At 53.5% G+C, this 16,850-nt stretch overlaps 1 protein-coding gene across 2 annotated transcripts in view; it reads right to left on the reverse strand.

The window, feature by feature from the left end:
* The window catches only part of GPR68 (G protein-coupled receptor 68), a 29,431-nt gene extending 16,160 nt beyond the window's left edge, over positions 1-13,271 (reverse strand). The window contains exon 1 of one of the 2 annotated variants that reach the window (XM_044231013.1): positions 13,235-13,271. The gene's annotated coding sequence lies outside the window, so the exon portion shown is untranslated. Of the gene's footprint in view, positions 1-3,533; positions 3,629-13,234 lie in introns of those variants that run through there. The other variant, XM_044231011.1, reaches the window with a different exon arrangement.
* Between the last annotated feature and the right edge of the window lie 3,579 nt (positions 13,272-16,850).

A 16,850-nucleotide genomic window follows, 5' to 3' on the forward strand; every position in this document is an offset into this window, starting at 1 on the left:
CTGCCTTGACTCCCAGGGAGCTGGGACCAGGGCTCCTCCTACAGAGAGAAGGGGCTGGCGAGTTCCGAACAACACACACGCCGGGGGTGGGGGGACGGTTCTTACATATTTGGAGTTACCACCATGTGCAAGACGCCGCACATCCCAGAGCGTGCCTTGGTGATGCCTCACAGCAGCCCCGTAAGGTAAATATTATTATCCTGGCCTTACCACCGAAGAGACCAAGGTCACAGAGCTGGCTCACGGCAGGGGCGGGGTTCAAGTCAAGTCTAAATTAATTATATTTCAAAGATTAACAAGGCAATGCGTGGGAATTTGTATGAATATTTGCTCATGCCCCTCTCCCCTTCTAGACAGTAAGCCCCAGGAGGAAGGAGAAGCAGGGTCTGTTTTGTTCTCTCCCAGGGAGAAGGTGGGTCAGCCCCAAATAAACGCATGACACAGAAGTGTCGAATGTGTGAATGAATACATGAATCTCAAGTCCACTTCTTCCTGCAGCCCAGTGTGGCTGAAACTGAAGTCAGGAGATGAAGGACTGGGCCAGTCAGTCAGGCTCTGGGATGAGGCAACAGGAAAGAGGGTTGGTTTTGACTCTGAGGACATGGGTGGGTGGCCGTGCGAAAATACATTCAGAATGTGTGAATGAATACATGAATCTCAAGTCCACTTCTTCCTGCAGCCCAGTGTGGCTGAAACTGAAGTCAGGAGATGAAGGACTGGGCCAGTCAGTCAGGCTCTGGGATGAGGCAACAGGAAAGAGGGTTGGTTTTGACTCTGAGGACATGGGTGGGTGGCCGTGCGAAAATACATTACAGTGGAAACCTCTCTCTTTGGAGCGTCTGTGGTCTTTCTGAGAAGGTCTCAGCTGTCTTGGGCATCCTTCCTGCTTGGAGCCAAAGCACAAACCACAGTCCTGGAGGTTGCCATAGCTACTTCCTGGGGCCTGCTGTCCTCTCCGGCCTCCTGCCTCCCCACCCACGGTGCTCCAACCCATCAGTTAATAACCTAATAATGTAGGACAACAGTCACTCTGAACACCCAGGCAGCAACCTTCTCGGAAAACAAACAGATTTTTCCAGGGAACTGAGAGATACGTCGGTGCTTGTTACACTCAGCCCAAGCCACCTGCTAAAATCCACTTTTCTGAATCCAAATTACCTACCCTCTTTTGGCTTCTCCCTTTTGTTTTAAAGACAAGGGGTTGGCAGAGCTGGGGACTGAAGCCTCCGAGGGTCCAAGGACACAGACACTAGAGAAGCCACTATGTAAGGGGCCTGCTTCATCAGCCTGGAATCAGGCCGGGAGAGTGATCCTGGCCAAAACAGGCTCTGTGATAAGGCCCTCGTTAGAGATATCTGGATCTCTACTGGTCTTCTTTGCAAAGTTGAATGAATTTGTTACCATGGCACCCAGCAGGGGTGGGGGTGGGGAAGCCAATGCTCAGGGAAGGCTTTCAAGTTGGGGTAGATTCAAGATAGTCAGAAATTATGTGATGCTTTTCTCATTGAGAGACAGCCTCGAAGTCCCCTCCCCTTGAATCGCAATGGGCTCCGTTATTACTGAGGCCAACTCCAAAGAGACTGGAAGCTCCCATCTCCTATCACGTGGGATAGTTGCCCTTAAAACCTGGCCGCCATGCTGGGAGGAGGCTCAAGCAGCCTCTTGGAGTGGCCCACATTGACAGGAACACAAAGCCTGAAAGACGGTCCCAGATGAAGGCCAGGATCACCTGGCTTGTTGCACGAGCGGGTGATCTTGGAAGAAGATGCTTCCGCCCCAGCTGGCCATATCAGCCGATGCTGCAAGGAGCAGAGATACACCCCCCCCACAACCCTGCCCAATCACAGATTCCTGTGCTAAAAAGATGAATGCTCTTATTTTAAGCTGCTGTCTTTAAAGCGGTTTGTTTTACAGGAGGCGATAACTAGAATACGAGTTCTAGGTTTTATGTTTTTTTGGTTTTTTTTTTTTTGCAAAATCAGATGAAGGTTTATCATGGGCTAGATTCATTCACACAGTTATTTTCATTTTTAAACAACTTTGTGAGGTGGATACAATAACAATAATTCTCCCCATGAGCTACCAAGTCTCAGAGAGGGAAGGCATCTTGTTTGAAACCAGTCAACTAGGAAGGACAAAACCCATTTTCCCACTGTTTGTTGTTGGATGAGGCTTCTCACCTTATAGTATTCCTGTACCCAGAAGGGTGCGACATAATGGCACTAGCAATATTCATTCGTAATTGTTTAGGGGGCACTGCAAGGCTTTCAAGGCAAGGTGTGTAGCTGCGTGATCTCAGGACCACCCTAGGAAGCAGGCTCTACCATCATGCCCATTTGACAGAAAGTAACACCGAGGCTTAAAAAGAGTCGCGGATTGGCCTAAAGTAATAGGGCTAATAAAAGGAAGCGCTGAGATGTGGACTGGAGTCATCTAGCTCTGGAATGGAGCTCTCAGCTGCAGATGCCCTCGTCTATAGCTTCCACACTGCTCCAGCCCCTACTCCTCTGGTAAGCCTTCTTTTCTTCGGAAGCTTACCTGCGCCGGCAGGCAGGGGGAGCAAGACAATCACATCATCTGACACTTGGACCATTCTCATATCTCTTTTGTCCTCACCACCTGCCTTGCCCATGCGGTGGCCCGGGCTAGTAGTTATTTCTGATTCACAGAGGCCCGGCGCCAGAAAGTGAGTCTCTGGCTCCAAGTCAGCGCTCCCTCCTCTATTCCTCCTCCTAAATCCCCAAAGTGTCTTCCTCTGCCATTTGGCCACTAGCTCACTGTTCTCCACCTTGAGGACAACCTGAGCCCACCGACTGCCCGGCAGGAGCCCTCGCCAACCCCACCCAGCGTTCCTTCGGCCAATCGCAGGCAAGCTTGCCCGGAGGCCGACACCTGCCCTTCATCCCCCCTCGGTGTGCGGAGAAGGAAAGGAAAACCTGGCGAATCTTTGTGTCACTGTACTGCCTGCCGAGCTCTGGGAAATGAAGGGTGTGTGTGTGTGTGTGTGTGTGTGTGTAATTACCAGGTGGTCACAGAGCAGGCCGAGGGGGTGGCTGCCAAAGCAGGCGGCAACCGCGGACACAGACATTCCACCCCAGAGAGGGACCCGGACGCGCCGGCGGCGCTGGGGGGCAGACACCTGGCTGGCCGCAGCCGCAACCGCGTCCGCCCCGCCCGCTTCCGCTAAGCGCGCGCGGCGCTCATCCCGGGTGCGCCAGCACCTGGCCGCCTCCGCCCGGCCCCGAGCGCACGCGCACACGCCGCCGCTCCCGCGCTGGCCCGGCCCGCCCCGCGCACCCACGCGCGCACGCGGTGGCTCCCGCACTTGGTAGCTGCGCCCCGCGCACGTACACGTGGCCCCCAAGGGTCCGCAGTTTCAGCGCGCACTCGCGGCGCCGGACACGGGGAAGGCACAGAACTGGCTGCCGGTGCCTGGGACCGGGCCGCTCTCCGCAAGCAGTTTCCTGGGGCGCCAGGGACCCTGCGACCGACTGTGGCGAGGGGAAGAGGTCTGGCTCCGGGGGGACACATACCTGCGCGGTGAAGGGGTCGGGGTGCCGGTTGCAGTTACCCCGCGCGCCTTGTCCGCGCCCCCTCCTAGGGCCAGCGCGCAGCACGCAGGGTGGACGCTGCGTCCTCTGGTCGCGGGCAGAGGCGGTCTGGGAACGCCGGCGGGTCCATTTCCTGGCCGGGCCCTCCTCCTGGTGTCCCGATTTCTCCCATCCTCTCTCCTCTTCCCCTCCTTGCCCCACCCCCCCGTCGGGCACACCCAGCCCTTGCAGGTCCTTGCCCTGCCCTTCGTGACCACAGGCCCCAAGCTAGGCGCCTGCCAGAAAAAACCACAGTCGCTCAGACCTGTCCTAGAGGTACAGCCCTCCCCATCCCCGCTACCATTGTGTCCCCGGCACAGGCTGTGGAGCGCCTGAGTGTGGGATCAGACGGGCCTTGCTTGCAAAAGGACAAGGGTCCTTGTCAGCCACATCCCTAGGTCAGCTGAGAGAAGAGTCCAGGAAGCACCTTGCTGTACTTTTCAAGTCCTTATCCACAGCGCTGGCACCTGGTAGCCACTCAGTAAATGCAGTCTGTAGTGGCTGCACTGAGCCTCTAGCTCAGCCCCAGTGGCCCAGCCTGGGAGACTGCCCTTAGGTTTTCTGCCTCTTGGATCCCTGCCCTGGTGCTTCCTGGCCCGAGTGTGCCTGAGTCATGGGTGGCCAGGCACAACACAGAGGACCTCCTGCTGGTTTTGTTGAGAATTCAAGGAGGTGTTACAGCTGGTCTGCCTGCCCTCTGCCCCCACAATCTCCCAGAGAACAGCAGTAACCATAGCCAGGGCTTGCGGTGTGGAGCATGTAGTGTGTGCCAGGCACCGTGCCAGGCACTTAGAGGTAGGGAACACAACTGATCCTCGCCCCTCTTTGAGGTACATGCTGTTATCATCACCATTTTGCACATAGGGGGATGAGGCACAGAGAGGTCAAGTAATGAGCCCAAGGCCACGCATGTGGTGAGTGGAGGCACTGAGATTCAAACCCAGGCAGCTGAGTCCAGAGCCAGTATCCTACCCGGTCTAGCTACCCTCAGCTGTTCCTCCAGCATCTCTTCTCTTTCACACTTGCAGATCTTAACTCTGTGAATCCTGTCCTCATCTCTGGAACTCCAGCCCCAGTGTTTAGACCCACAAGTCCCTTTCCCTATCAAGCCTTCTTGGCTGTCCCAGGCGGTTTGTGCTATGTTCCCTTGGCTCCCTTTCCAGCACCTTTTGCACCGTCCACTGGGGTCACTGGCACCCAGTGGTCTCTGTGCAGGACACTCACTCCCAGCCTAGCCCCTGGCTCTGAGGAGAGCACCCTATTCTGGTTTGCAGAACGAGTGTCTTGGAATGTCACTGCGGAAGTCTGCAGAATCTCATGCCATCATGGTCATTAGGACTGATGATCAGGTGGCAGGATGGAGGGCAACCAGAGAGCAGGCAGAGAGGTAAAGAGAGAAGTCAACGTCTCACCTTCAGCTAAGCCCCCCGGGTGGCTCAGAGCTACCCGCTTTGTGACTGGGCCCCTTGGTGAGTCTCTGGAGGGAAATGGCCAGTGACAAGAGGGGTGAAGCTACCCTGGCTAGGGAGGCAGGGGAAGCAGAGGGAACCCAGACCCTCCCAGCAAGCTCTTCTCAGAGGCTGCACGAAACCATTGTCTGGTCCTCATTTTGAAATTCCTCCTCCTTTCAAAATCTTCACAAATGGAGTTTTCTGGATTAACTATGCTTGCCATAAAAATGCACATCTGCTTTTGAAAATCATCAAGCTGAGAATAGTTGTTAAGAATTTGCCCTTGGAGACTATGGACTCTGAAAAACAATCTGAGGAGTTGGAAGTGGTGGGGGGGTGGGAGGTTGGGGTACCAGGTGGTGGGTATTATAGAGGGCACGGATTGCATGGAGCACAGGGTGTGGTGAAAAAATAATGAATACTGTTTTTCTGAAAATAAATAAATTGAAAAAAAAAAAAAAGAATTTGCCCTCGGTGGGCGCCTGGGTGGCTCAGTGGTTAGGCGCCTGGGTGGCTCAGTGGGTTGAAACCTCTGCCTTCGGTTCAGGTCATGATCGCAGGGTCCTGGGATTGAGCCCTGCGTCCAGCTCTCTGCTTGGTGGGGAGCCTGCTTCCCTTCCTCTCTGCCTACCTCTCTGCCTGCTTGTGATCTCTGTCTATCAAATGAATAAATAAAATCTTAAAAAAAAAAAAAAAAAGAATTTGCCCCCAAAAGCCAGAGTGTCTCGAATTTGAGCCCTAGCTCTACTACCTACTAGTAGGGCAACCTTGGATAAATCCCTCAACCTCTCTATGCCTAGTTCCTTATGTGGGAAATGGGGACACTTGTTCAAAAGGGAGTTGAGAGGACTCTGCAGTTAAATCAGGAAAAGCTCTTAGCTCAACACCCAGCAGATATTAGGGTTCCATAGATGGTCGCTGTTACTGTCCCCCCTACACACCCTCTTATATATGGCTCTTACCTTTTGAATGCTTACTGTGTCCCTGGTGCTTATGAATGGTCTCCTCAGGAAACTGAGCTTCAGTGAATTACCCGAGGGCACTCAGTTCTGAGTGTCTGAACCAAGACTTGAACAGAGCCCTAACTAAAGCTGCTTCTTGTAGCAGTTGTGATCTGCCTCATCCTATCTCCCCAGGAGGCAAATGGGGTGTTTTAAAGCCCATGGTCAGTTGCCAGATCCAGGATTCTGGCTCCCAAGGGTATATAGTACATGCTGTGTAGGAAGTTTGTTACAAAGTGAATCCCATGTGGGCTGCCAGGTGCACAATTCAGGGTGGGGGGTGTGGGGAGGCATACACATTGTAACTTACAAGATGTAAGTCTCCCTGCCTAGTACTTTGGATCTCCAAACCCAGAACCTTTTACAAGTGTCAGTACTCTTCAATGAAAACAAGCTCCGTTTGGATTCATGCTTCACTTTTTAAAGCCAGAACAGCATGGCACCTATTCTAGTTACTTAAAGATCTGAAATTGGCCAGTGGAAGAGGGTTGGCATCTCTGGCCCTGCTCTCCCTAAGAAGATGCTAGATTTAGAGAAGCGGAGATTCATCACGCTGCCTACAATGTCGCCTTTTGGCTAGACTTTGCTCTGTTTCTTGGTGTTAAGATGTCCAGTCCTTGGCAGGGGCAGCAAAATTTGTTCTTTTGTAAGTAAAACCTGGCCTTGTAAACAACAAACAGCTCACTAAGTTCAAATGATGCATGCATTGTTTTCCAGAATCTTCCTGGTTCTAGGGGATTGCAAATTATGGCCCATGCTCCTGGAATGCTGATTTGAGACACTGTACTAATAACCATCTTCCTTGCCCACAGCAATCATCTCCCACAATGGGCTGGCCTCCAGAGACGCGGGCAGAATTTATCCATACCCGGCATAAGTGACGTTTACGTCCATTGCTTCTTTAAGAGCCTCTCCTGAGTTTTTGGTCTCGGCGTTTGCATTTTCCCAGTGTCTGGTTAGGGAAACCCTTGCAGGTGGTCAGAAATGGCAGCAGAGGGGATGGATGAAAGACGGTTGCACCAGGGGCAGAAGTGTGCTGACGACTTCTTATCAGCCCATCCAGATCCCCTCTCTACCTATCTCCTTCCTAATGTCCATGGATTGGATCACAGGTGCCTCCCTTGCCCTCTGGCTTCTGTTGGGTTTGGCCAAGGGGAGGCGCCAAATGGGATCAGAGGATGGCAGGAGAGTGGAGAGGAGGGAGTGTTTCTCCCCCTGCCAGGCTGGCTGCCTGCCTTTAGCTAGTGCTGGAGTCCTTGTCCGGCACTACACTTCCCTCTCCTTCCAGCCTGGGGGAGGGACAACTGCCCCGAGATGCTTGGCTCAGGCTCATGCACCGTCCTGCCGTGGTTCCCTTAACCACACCCAACCACACCTCGGAAAAACCGTGCGTGAGTTAACCTCTCCTCGGTCACCCTGCCCGACAGTGCCTCTACTTCCTGCCAAGACCCTGACTGATACACACACATGGAGACCAGATGTCTCTTCCCTGCAAACTTGCACGAATGGGGAAGAATATGCACACAGTTTAGAATGTGCACAGATTATCTACTTTTAAAAATTAATGTTTCTTCCAGTTCGTTCTTCCAGTTAGCACAGCTGGCCAGCCTCAGAGGAAATCTCTCTTTATCCCCGGAATAGCAGAATGAGGTCCCTGCTTCCTCACTCGGCTCCAGCCCCAGCTTGTTGTTGGTCGTTGTCCCTGCTTAGCTGCGGGGCTCTGCCTCTCGGGGACTCCCCTGCCCTGTGCTTCCTGTCGCTGTGAGCCTCCTAGCTACTCCTTTTGGTTTGTCTGACTTTCCTTTTGAGAAATGCTTGTCACCATAGAGTCAGGCTCGTCCTTGGACAGTTTCAAGCAGCAAGAAGCTGGCTTTTTTGAGAATTCTCTTTCCTGGCACCAGCCATACTCCAGCAGGTTTGGGCCTGAACTGATTAATCAGACTGACCTGATTAACACAAGGTTGTTTCCGCTCCCACTCAGATCATCCTTGGGCCCTCAGACAGTGTGACTAATGGGGCCACCCGAAGGAAACTCTGAGGCTGGTGGAGAGGGAGTGCTAGTACAGAAGTAGTGTGAGTGCACACATCTGGCACGCTGGGGAAACCCTGTTGCTTGCCTGGCTGGACTGCAGACTTCTGGAGAAGGCCTTCAGGCTAGGCTTGCTCAGTCTCAGGCAGTTGGGAGAGGGAAGGGGGGAACATCTGAATGTCTGGGTTCAAATCCCAAACCTGTTGCTTTGTGGTTGGGGGGGCTCTGGTAAGTTTTCAGGCTCGCTGCAGCCTGCTTTTCCTCCTGTAAAAATGGAGGCAATAATGAAGGTTGGTGTAAGCATGAAATAGAAAAGTGCTCTCAAGAAATCTATTGACATAGAAACCAGGAGCCCAGCCCAGCAAGTGCTAAGAGAGCAGGTTATGGTAGGAGGGCACAAAGGGGGCTTGGCCCAATGTCACTGGGTGGGTCAGACTGGGACCGCTCAGCCAGCTTTGACCAGCCTCTGCCTTGGTTCTCCTGCTTATGGAGAATGGATGCAATCCTGGATCTTCATACTGGCTATGGGACCATGGAAAGTTACCAGACTGCTCTCTGCTCCCATTGCCTTATCTGTAAAATAGGGATAATAACAGGACCTCACAGGGTTGTTGTAGTCAATGAATTAATAAGTATAAAACTCTTAGAAATATGCCTGCCCCTCCTGGGTGCTCAGGGGATGTTAGGGCACCCCTCTCCATCCAGTGGCTATGGAAGGCTTGTGTGTTCCCCTCTGGCTCAAGTATGTAGGCTTCTCTGTGATGGCGAGCTAGGGAAGTGTGGTTTAGTGTCTTTGGTTTGTTTCCTGTGGGGCTCATAGGATTGGGGTGTGGCTGTGGGGGCAGGGCAGAGGTGAATTTGACTGGCAGGTGGCATCCAGGAGCTCTTCCAGACTCACCTGCCTCGACCCCCCCCTCCCCAGAGAGAACCTTTGAAAGCTCCCTGGGATATGCTTGGATGCCTCTAATGGAGAGGAGAAAGGGCTGACATGGGAGGGGACTGGCAGAGAATCTGTGACCCAGATGGGGTCTCCCCCAGAAATCTCTGTGTTGGGCTTCAGACCTCGCCTGGTCTCTCCCAGGCTCTGGGCTGGGATCCTGGAGGTGAGAGTGGTGACAGAGTGGCAGTTAGGAGGTGAGGAGGTAAGGAGGACGCACATGGAGGAGCCAGACTGCCTGGGTTCAAATCCCGGCTCTGCCACTTGCCAAGGTATTTAATCTCTCGGTGCCTCTCCTGTACAGTGAGGGTGATAATGGTGGCACCCGCCTCAGGGTGTTGGGGAACGTGCTCGGAACGGCCCCTGATCCAGAGTCAATGTTCAGCAAATGGCAGTTATTATTAATACAGCACTGGCCACAGTGCCTTGTGACGAACCGGGACAGCTATTACACAGCCTGCATCATGTTTGTCCTCAGAGACGTCCATGTCCCAATCCCCAGGACCTGTGACTGCGTTGCCTTTCATGGCAAAAGGGACTTTGCAGGGGCTGGGTAGCTCAGCTCGGGTCAAGGTCTCTCGGGTCATGGGATGGAGACCCTTGTCTGGATCCACGTTCAGCGGCGGGAGGGGGTAGGGGGGCGGGTCTGCTTGAGATGGTCTCCTTCTGTCCCTTCCCCACTCTCATGTGCGCTCTCTCTCAACTAATTAATTAATTAATTTAAGAGAGAGAGAGATGCGGCATCTAGGTGTCTCAGGGAGTTGGGCGTCTGACTCTTGGTTTTGGCGCGGGTCATGATCTTGGGGTCCTGGGATTAAGCCCCGTATCTGCTCAGTGCTCAGGGGAAGCCCACTTATCTCTCCCCCTGCTCTCTTTCTCTCTCTCTAATGAATAAATGGATCTCTCTCTTTTTTTTTTTAAGGAGACTTTGCAGGTGTGATTCATTTAAGGATCTTGCGACAAGAGTATCCTGGATTTTCCACGGGTGGGAAAGACACAATCAGCAACAGTCAGCTTTGAAGATAGGAGCTGGCCACCAGCCAAGAAACGCAGGCAGCTTCTAGAAGCTGAAAAAGGAAACGAGATGGATTCTCTCCTAGAGCCTCCATAAAGGAACTCTACTGTGCTGACAGCTCGAGACCCACTTCTGACCTCCAGAATTTTAAGATTAAATTTGCGTTTTAAGCCACTAAGCTTATAGTGATTGTCACAGCAATCAATAGGGAACCCATACAGTGTCCCGGAGCCAACACAGTCGTGTCCTTGAAGGGGGAACCACGCTGAGCCACTCCACATTAGATCACCCATACTGCTTGTCCCGTGCAGGTGTGGGGAATCCACTGGACCATGGAACCGAATGTCCCCTGGGCATAGGCAGCACCAGGGATCGAAGATTCAAGGGCAAGGGTGCTCAGGGTGGGCTCAGTGGGTTGAAAAAGGCCTCCTGGAAAAACTGAGCTCCTAAGCAGGGCCTTGAAGGATGGAAGGTGTGGGGTTTGGGCAGGGAGGAGGAAGTGGAGGAGGAAGGAAAAGCATTGCTGGAGGTGGGAGGGGCAGCAAGACCAAAGTCAAGAAGGTCAACCCAGCTATGCATTCATTATTCATTCACCTGTTTAACCCCTGTGCTCCAGGCCCCGTGGGGACAGACACCTGGATAGAAGTGAGTGAGACAGACCTGGTGGTGGTTCTTATGAACTTCTGCTTGGGAGTAGAAGCCAATACCCCATTACAGTGAATCATAATGACCTTAAAACAGGAGAAGTACAGCTGGCTAAGGAGGCCCATCAGGGTGGGCTTCCTGGAGGAAGTGACCCTTCAGGGATGGAAACACTGAAGGTTTGTTCTACATCACTTCAGGCGTGGTGTGGTGCTCTGAACTCAGTAGGGGCTGACTGATAGAAGTTTGGCCATGTATTTTGTTCTTCCCTATCCATTTCTCTCTTAACCTGTTCCGCACTAGGGAGAAAGTCTCAGCTGGGTGTCAGTATGTCTTTAATTCTTAATTCTTGTAAATCTCCCTTTGTAAGCTAGAGAACTAGCCTCAGGTGTGTTCTGCAGACAACAGGTGCTAATCTAAGTTTAAAACCAACACTGCTTGGTTTTCCTTGTTTTTATTTGTTCAATTACCTTGCTTTTGTGGCAGAGGACACTGATTTCCCACTTCTCTGAGTGGAACACAATTTCCTTTTAAAAATAAAGGTATTTAAGTGCCCCAGAACCATGAGTGTGTGGGGGGAGGGTTCTCCCTCCTGTTCTGGAGTTGACCACTGGGGTCCAGTTGAAGACCAAGAGGAGCACCCAGGGTGTCCCTCAGCAGTGGGCTTGACCGCTTTGGGGCTTCCAGTCTTAATCTGGGTCCCTGGTCCACATCTGCAGGGCTGGGGAGGGTGAGCAGGAACTGGGAGCAGAGGGTGAGCCCTGAGAGGCTGAGATTCTCCAAGTGAACTCTTATGGAGTGGGGTTGGGTCTGCTCCAGAGAGAGGAGCCCAGTGGTCTGTCTGCTTAAGCAGGTGATGCTAATCAGCTCGGTGTGCCTTTTTGGTCGGGAAGAAAAGAAACCTGGAGAAAGGCAGGAGCTGGCCAGGGGAGACTGAGTCCCCTGCATGTCCTCTACTTGTCCTGCGGGCTGGTGTGGCTAAGTAGATATGGAGGACAGGAGCTGAGCTCCCATAGGGCTGTCTGGTGGGGTGGGAGCCAAGGCGCCGTGTCAGGGATCCGGACAGCGCGGAGACCCCGGGGTTTTTTGCATGGTGTCCCCAAGGACCACCCAGGGGCCATCAGGGCCAGTGCAGGCTGGCCAGAGAAGGGATGACCAACAGTGAGAGGACATCGATAGGGGAAGGCTGCATAATGGGACACGTCTGGTCCCTCCTGCACCCAACAGAGGAAGGGAGTCAGGCCCTAGAGGAGTGAGAAGGAGGGGGCCCTGGTCCCTGTCCTCTGTTCAGAATATAGGTTCTCTTTGTCCTCTGTCAGGTGCCCCAGGGGTCATTCTGGGGTATCAGGGCTTGTCCCCAAGGTACCAAAAAACTGATGGACTCTGCATCAGAAGTTGTGAAGCAGCCTAGGAGAGATCTGAAAATAATGGCAGTGAGAGATTAAGTTTTAAGCTTCTGTTTCCTGAATAGAGGTTCTGCCATAATACATTTCCAAAGTAAAATATTCAAGAAAAATATTATGTGTATAATAAAATGGAACTCGAATGGCCAAGTTTTTGTAAATGACTTAGCAGGGAAAACTAGGATTGACACAGCAATGACAATACTCTGATTACAGCTATGAGTAGAGGATGATGGGCAGGGAGGGCCAGGGTGCCTGATCAACAGGAGGGCAGTCAGGGTAGCCTTCCTGGAATAGGTGACTTTTAAACTAAAACACGCAAGGGGATGAGGAGGCATCCTGGGAATCCTCCCAGTGACTGGTGTGTGGGTGCTGTGGAAGGGGTCCTGTGAGTATTGATGGTGTGGGCTTAAGAATTTCTCATCAGCGCAGGGATAATACTGCCTTAGATTCTGATTGGCTACGGCAGGAAAGAGCAGCACAGCGGACCTTCTATCAGTTAGAGTGTGAGTTGTATGGGTAGGGACCAGCTCCCCCCATCTCGTGTGTCCGCCTGGCAGAGGGCCCATCTGCTGAATGAGGGATAGGGAGTGGAGGGGCACAGCTGAGGTCGGTGGGAATGCTGACGGAGAGGTACTGCCACCACGCGAGCAGGCTCTCGGTAGATGTCAGTTTGCTCTCTCCCCCTCTGCATCAGGAAAGTCTCCAGCTTGGGACCTGGTCTTTCGACTCTGCCCGCAGTGCTCCTTCCCAGGGCCTTAGCTGCAGTTATGCAGGGTCAGGGCATGTCCCCAGAGGCCCCGAATGGTGTTGGACTTTTGGGATCTGCCCCCACTGCAGGGACCCTGGGCAGGGCAGCCCCCTCTGGCCTCCTGCTCCCTCCCCCAAATGCCAGCGTTGTGACACACCCTCCGGGTGGTAGGTCCTTGAACCCCCAAAGCGCTATGGATGTGGATCTTGGAATGACAGGACCTGCTTCCCAGCCCTTCTCCTCCTCCACTCCCCACGAAGGCCTTTATCCAGAGACTGGATTTTGAATTTTCCGCCGCAGGAGATGTCGGGGAGCCGGTCTTGCCGAAGGGCCATCGGTCCCCTGGGCCGCCGTCATCCCCGCCCTCCCTGCCCCGCTGTCCGGGCCCAAACCCCAGCTGCCCGGGCGCACTCACCTCTCTCGGGTTCCCGGCGCAGGAAGCCTGGTGGCGGCTGAGCACGAACCGCGGCGAGCGGGCGGCAGCGGAGGGACGTGCGGCGGCGACGGCGGTGCGGGGACCGGGTGAGGACGGCGGGGGCGGCGAGGACGGGCGGGGGGCGTGGTGCGGGCGGCCCTGCGCAGCGCTGGGCTCGGGCTCACCCGCCGCCTCGGGAGAGGGTGAGGGGGCGGGGGCTCCTCCAGGGGCCCCGGGAGGGAGCGGCTTCCAGAACCATTGCTCCAGAAACGCCGCGCTGCCGGTACCGAGGGGGCCCGGGGGTTTCCTGCCCGCTGTTTATTAGGGGTCTCTTGGGAGAGGGGATGGTGGGGCGCGGGGCGCAGGTGGCTGGCCTTGCTCCGCCAGATCTCAGACTGACAAGGACTGCCCGGGCCATGTGATCGCTCACAAACTTAACCTCAGTGGGCTGGACCGAAAAGCCAGAACTTGGGAAGGGGAGGACTGGTCTGAGTGCGGCCACGACCCTTTCCCTGTCCCCAGGAAGTGCCAGGCCTGCCAGGAGACCCGGGCTCCTGCCTGACCTTGTGTGGTTCACCGCCCTCCTTGACAGAGGCAGAGGGGATGGGCTTTTCTCAGGCTCACTCTCCCCCTCTGCCGCCTGCAGAAGGGCAAGGGTGGGGATGGAGCGGAGAGAGCCGCCAGGGGCAGTTTCCAGCCTCCCGCTGTGGCTCCGTGGCCCCGTGAGCCCTGTGTAACATGGAGTGGGTGGTCAGCCGTTCACGCGTTCCTCCTCCTTTGGTCACTTCTCAGTTGTTCTGTGTCTGCTTTTTCAGCCCATCCCTAAAGGATTCTGCAAAGCCGTTTGTGAAACAGTCATCATTAAAAGCTGACTTATGTAAACCTCTGATTAAATACTGTGTATTAAAAGCGAAGGTAGGGGCGCCTGGGTGGCTCAGTGGGTTAAAGCCTCTGCCTTCGGCTCAGGTCATGATCCCAGGGTTCTGGGATCGAGCTCTGCATCAAGCTCTGCATCGAGCTCTGCATCAGGCTCTCTGCTCAGCAGGGAGCCTGCTTCCTCCTCTCTCTGCCTGCCTCTCTGCCTCCTTGTGATCTCTGTCAAATAAATAAATAAATAAAATCTTAAAAAAAAAAGTGAAGGTAATAAATACATAAAACCTGCCACTTCCTAATTATTTTACTGTTTCTTATACTCTTAAGGTTATTTACACCCACTGTATGGGGGTATCGGGGCGTCCTGTGACAGGGGCTGCTGCACATCCCTTCCCACCTCCTTCCCAGCTTCCTGACGTCCCGTCAGCAGCTTGGAATCCGCCCTAGTGAGAGTATTGATACCACAGGAATGGGCAAATATTCCCAGTCCAGGCTTGATGTATGTTTTCTTGAGGGTCTAGACTTAAAACGATGGAGAAAATGCTAAGAAGCTGATTAAACATAAAAGTGGGGTGCCTGGGTTGCTCAGTGGGTTAAGCCGCTGCCTTCGGCTCAGGTCATGATCTCAGGGTCCTGGGATCGAGTCTCGCATCGGGCTCTCTGCTCAGCGGGGAGCCTGCTTCCCTCCCTATCTCTCTCTGCCTGTCTCTCTGCCTATTTGTGATCTCTGTCAAATAAACAGATAAAATCTTTAAAAAAAAACATAAAAGTGAGTCTGGGGTGCATACTAATGGCAGGTGTGCTGTGTTTGTAGCCAATACAATGAGAACAGTGGGGAAACTGAGGAAACTCGCTGGTCCTGCCTTCAGAACCATTGCATGACCCAGCAGCCATGCCATCCTCCACCAGGGGGTGGGGTGGGGTGGGTGGGCCAAGTTCTGACATGCATCTTTGGCTTGTTTCACTTTCATCTTCCTGGTTGACATAAACGAAAATACGAACCAGCCTTCCTGCAGGAACGACACGCATCCGTGAGTGGCACGCATCCATTGGCTATAAATACACGTCTGGCAAAAATCAGTGAGAGCTTTCTAAGAGAAGCAATGAGAGGTGTGGATTTTGCAACAAAATGTATTGCACATTTTATTATTTGTAAGTTTTGTTACATATCTTTATATCAGCAAAACTATTCACACACACACACACACATTCTTTCCTCTTTCCCCACTTGGTTGATAAACATTTGGCTGGATATTAAACGCTGGCTGGATGCCTCCCAAGGTTTGTTCTATCCCTCTCTCATTTTCTCACTTTGGTGTCCTACCCAGGGTGAGCCCCTCCTGTCCCAGAGATGATCCCACTTCTCTTTCTAGGCAGACCACACCCCTGAGCAAAGGACATCAATACCAGCTATCAGTTGGCTTCTTCCCAGACACCAGGTCACACAGCTACCAGGCCATTGCAGAGAGTGGGGGCCTGGAGCTTAGGAGACGCATGATCTGGGGTGTCCCGCTCCGCAGCAGGACCCTGGGGTGCCACTCGGGTGGGGGGAAGCTTGCCAGGGTTGGGCTGCCAATGTGAACGAGGTGTCAGAGTTGGAATCCGCTGATGAAGTCATGGATAGGACACGGGGAAGAGGGAAGGGAATATTGGATATTGTCTAGATGTAAGGGGACAGATAGGACAAGATGGGGAGCATAAGAGAAGCTTTGGTGGGGGAGGATGGGGACCTCCATGTTGAGCGTTCTGAGTTGGCGGTATCTTCGGGACATCCAAGCTGGAAACGCAGGTCAGGTCTGGAGGTTCCAAGGAAAGGCTGGGGCTGGAGATGTCTGGAGCCTTCTGGGAACAGATTGTAATTAAAATTGTGGATGTGTATGAGCTTGTCTGGGGTGAGAGGAGGGAGTGATAAGAGGGCTGGGTGCACCTCAAAGTGAGCCATGCAGAGGACCCAGGCCACAAAGGGATGGGTGTGGTTAGTGTGGAGGTAGGCAGAGGAGGGATCGTTCAAAAGGTCACCTGGGGTGAATACCATGAGGACTAAGTCGTCCAAGGCAGGCAGCTTTGGCTAACACCCAAGGCCAGGTGTGTGTGCGACCTGGGATGAGAACAGCTGGCTAAGATAAAGGCAGGGGTACAGATTCCAGACCCATCCTCAGGCCAGGATGTGGCCTATAATATGTGGGGTGAGGAGACAAGGGCCAAACCTGCATCCTGGGCTTCTGGTTTTTGTGACTGCAGGACAGTTTGCCCCTGGATGAGCTAGAGGAGCCAGAGGGGTGGGGGCAGGGGTGGCCAAGCCTAGGAGTTGAGGCCTGCAGGCCCAGCAGGCGGGAATCGGACAGCAGGTGTGACCTCAGGCCTCAAGGTCAGGACTGGTCAACACTTAGCTAGCTAGCCCTGAGGGTGCGTGGAAGGGGAAGCCTCTAGGACCTAGCACTTGAGCTTTTTTGGTTGTTTTTAGTTTTATTTACATTCAATTAATTAACATAGTGTATTAGTTTTAGAGGTGGAGTTCAGAGTTTGTCAGCTGCACATAACCCCTAGTGCTTCTTCCGTCATGTGCCCTCCTTAATGCCCAGTTACCCAGTTACCCCATCCCCCCACCCCCTTCCCTCCAGCAACCCTGTTTGTTTCCGATGGTTAGGAGTCTCTTACGGTTTGTCTCCCTCTGATTTCGTTGTTTTATTGTTCCCTCCCTTCCTCTCTGCTCCTATTCTGTTTCTTAAATTCCACATGAGTG

The sequence above is a fragment of the Neovison vison genome, chromosome 13 (genome assembly GCF_020171115.1).
Source record: "Neovison vison isolate M4711 chromosome 13, ASM_NN_V1, whole genome shotgun sequence".
NCBI lineage: Eukaryota > Metazoa > Chordata > Mammalia > Carnivora > Mustelidae > Neogale > Neogale vison.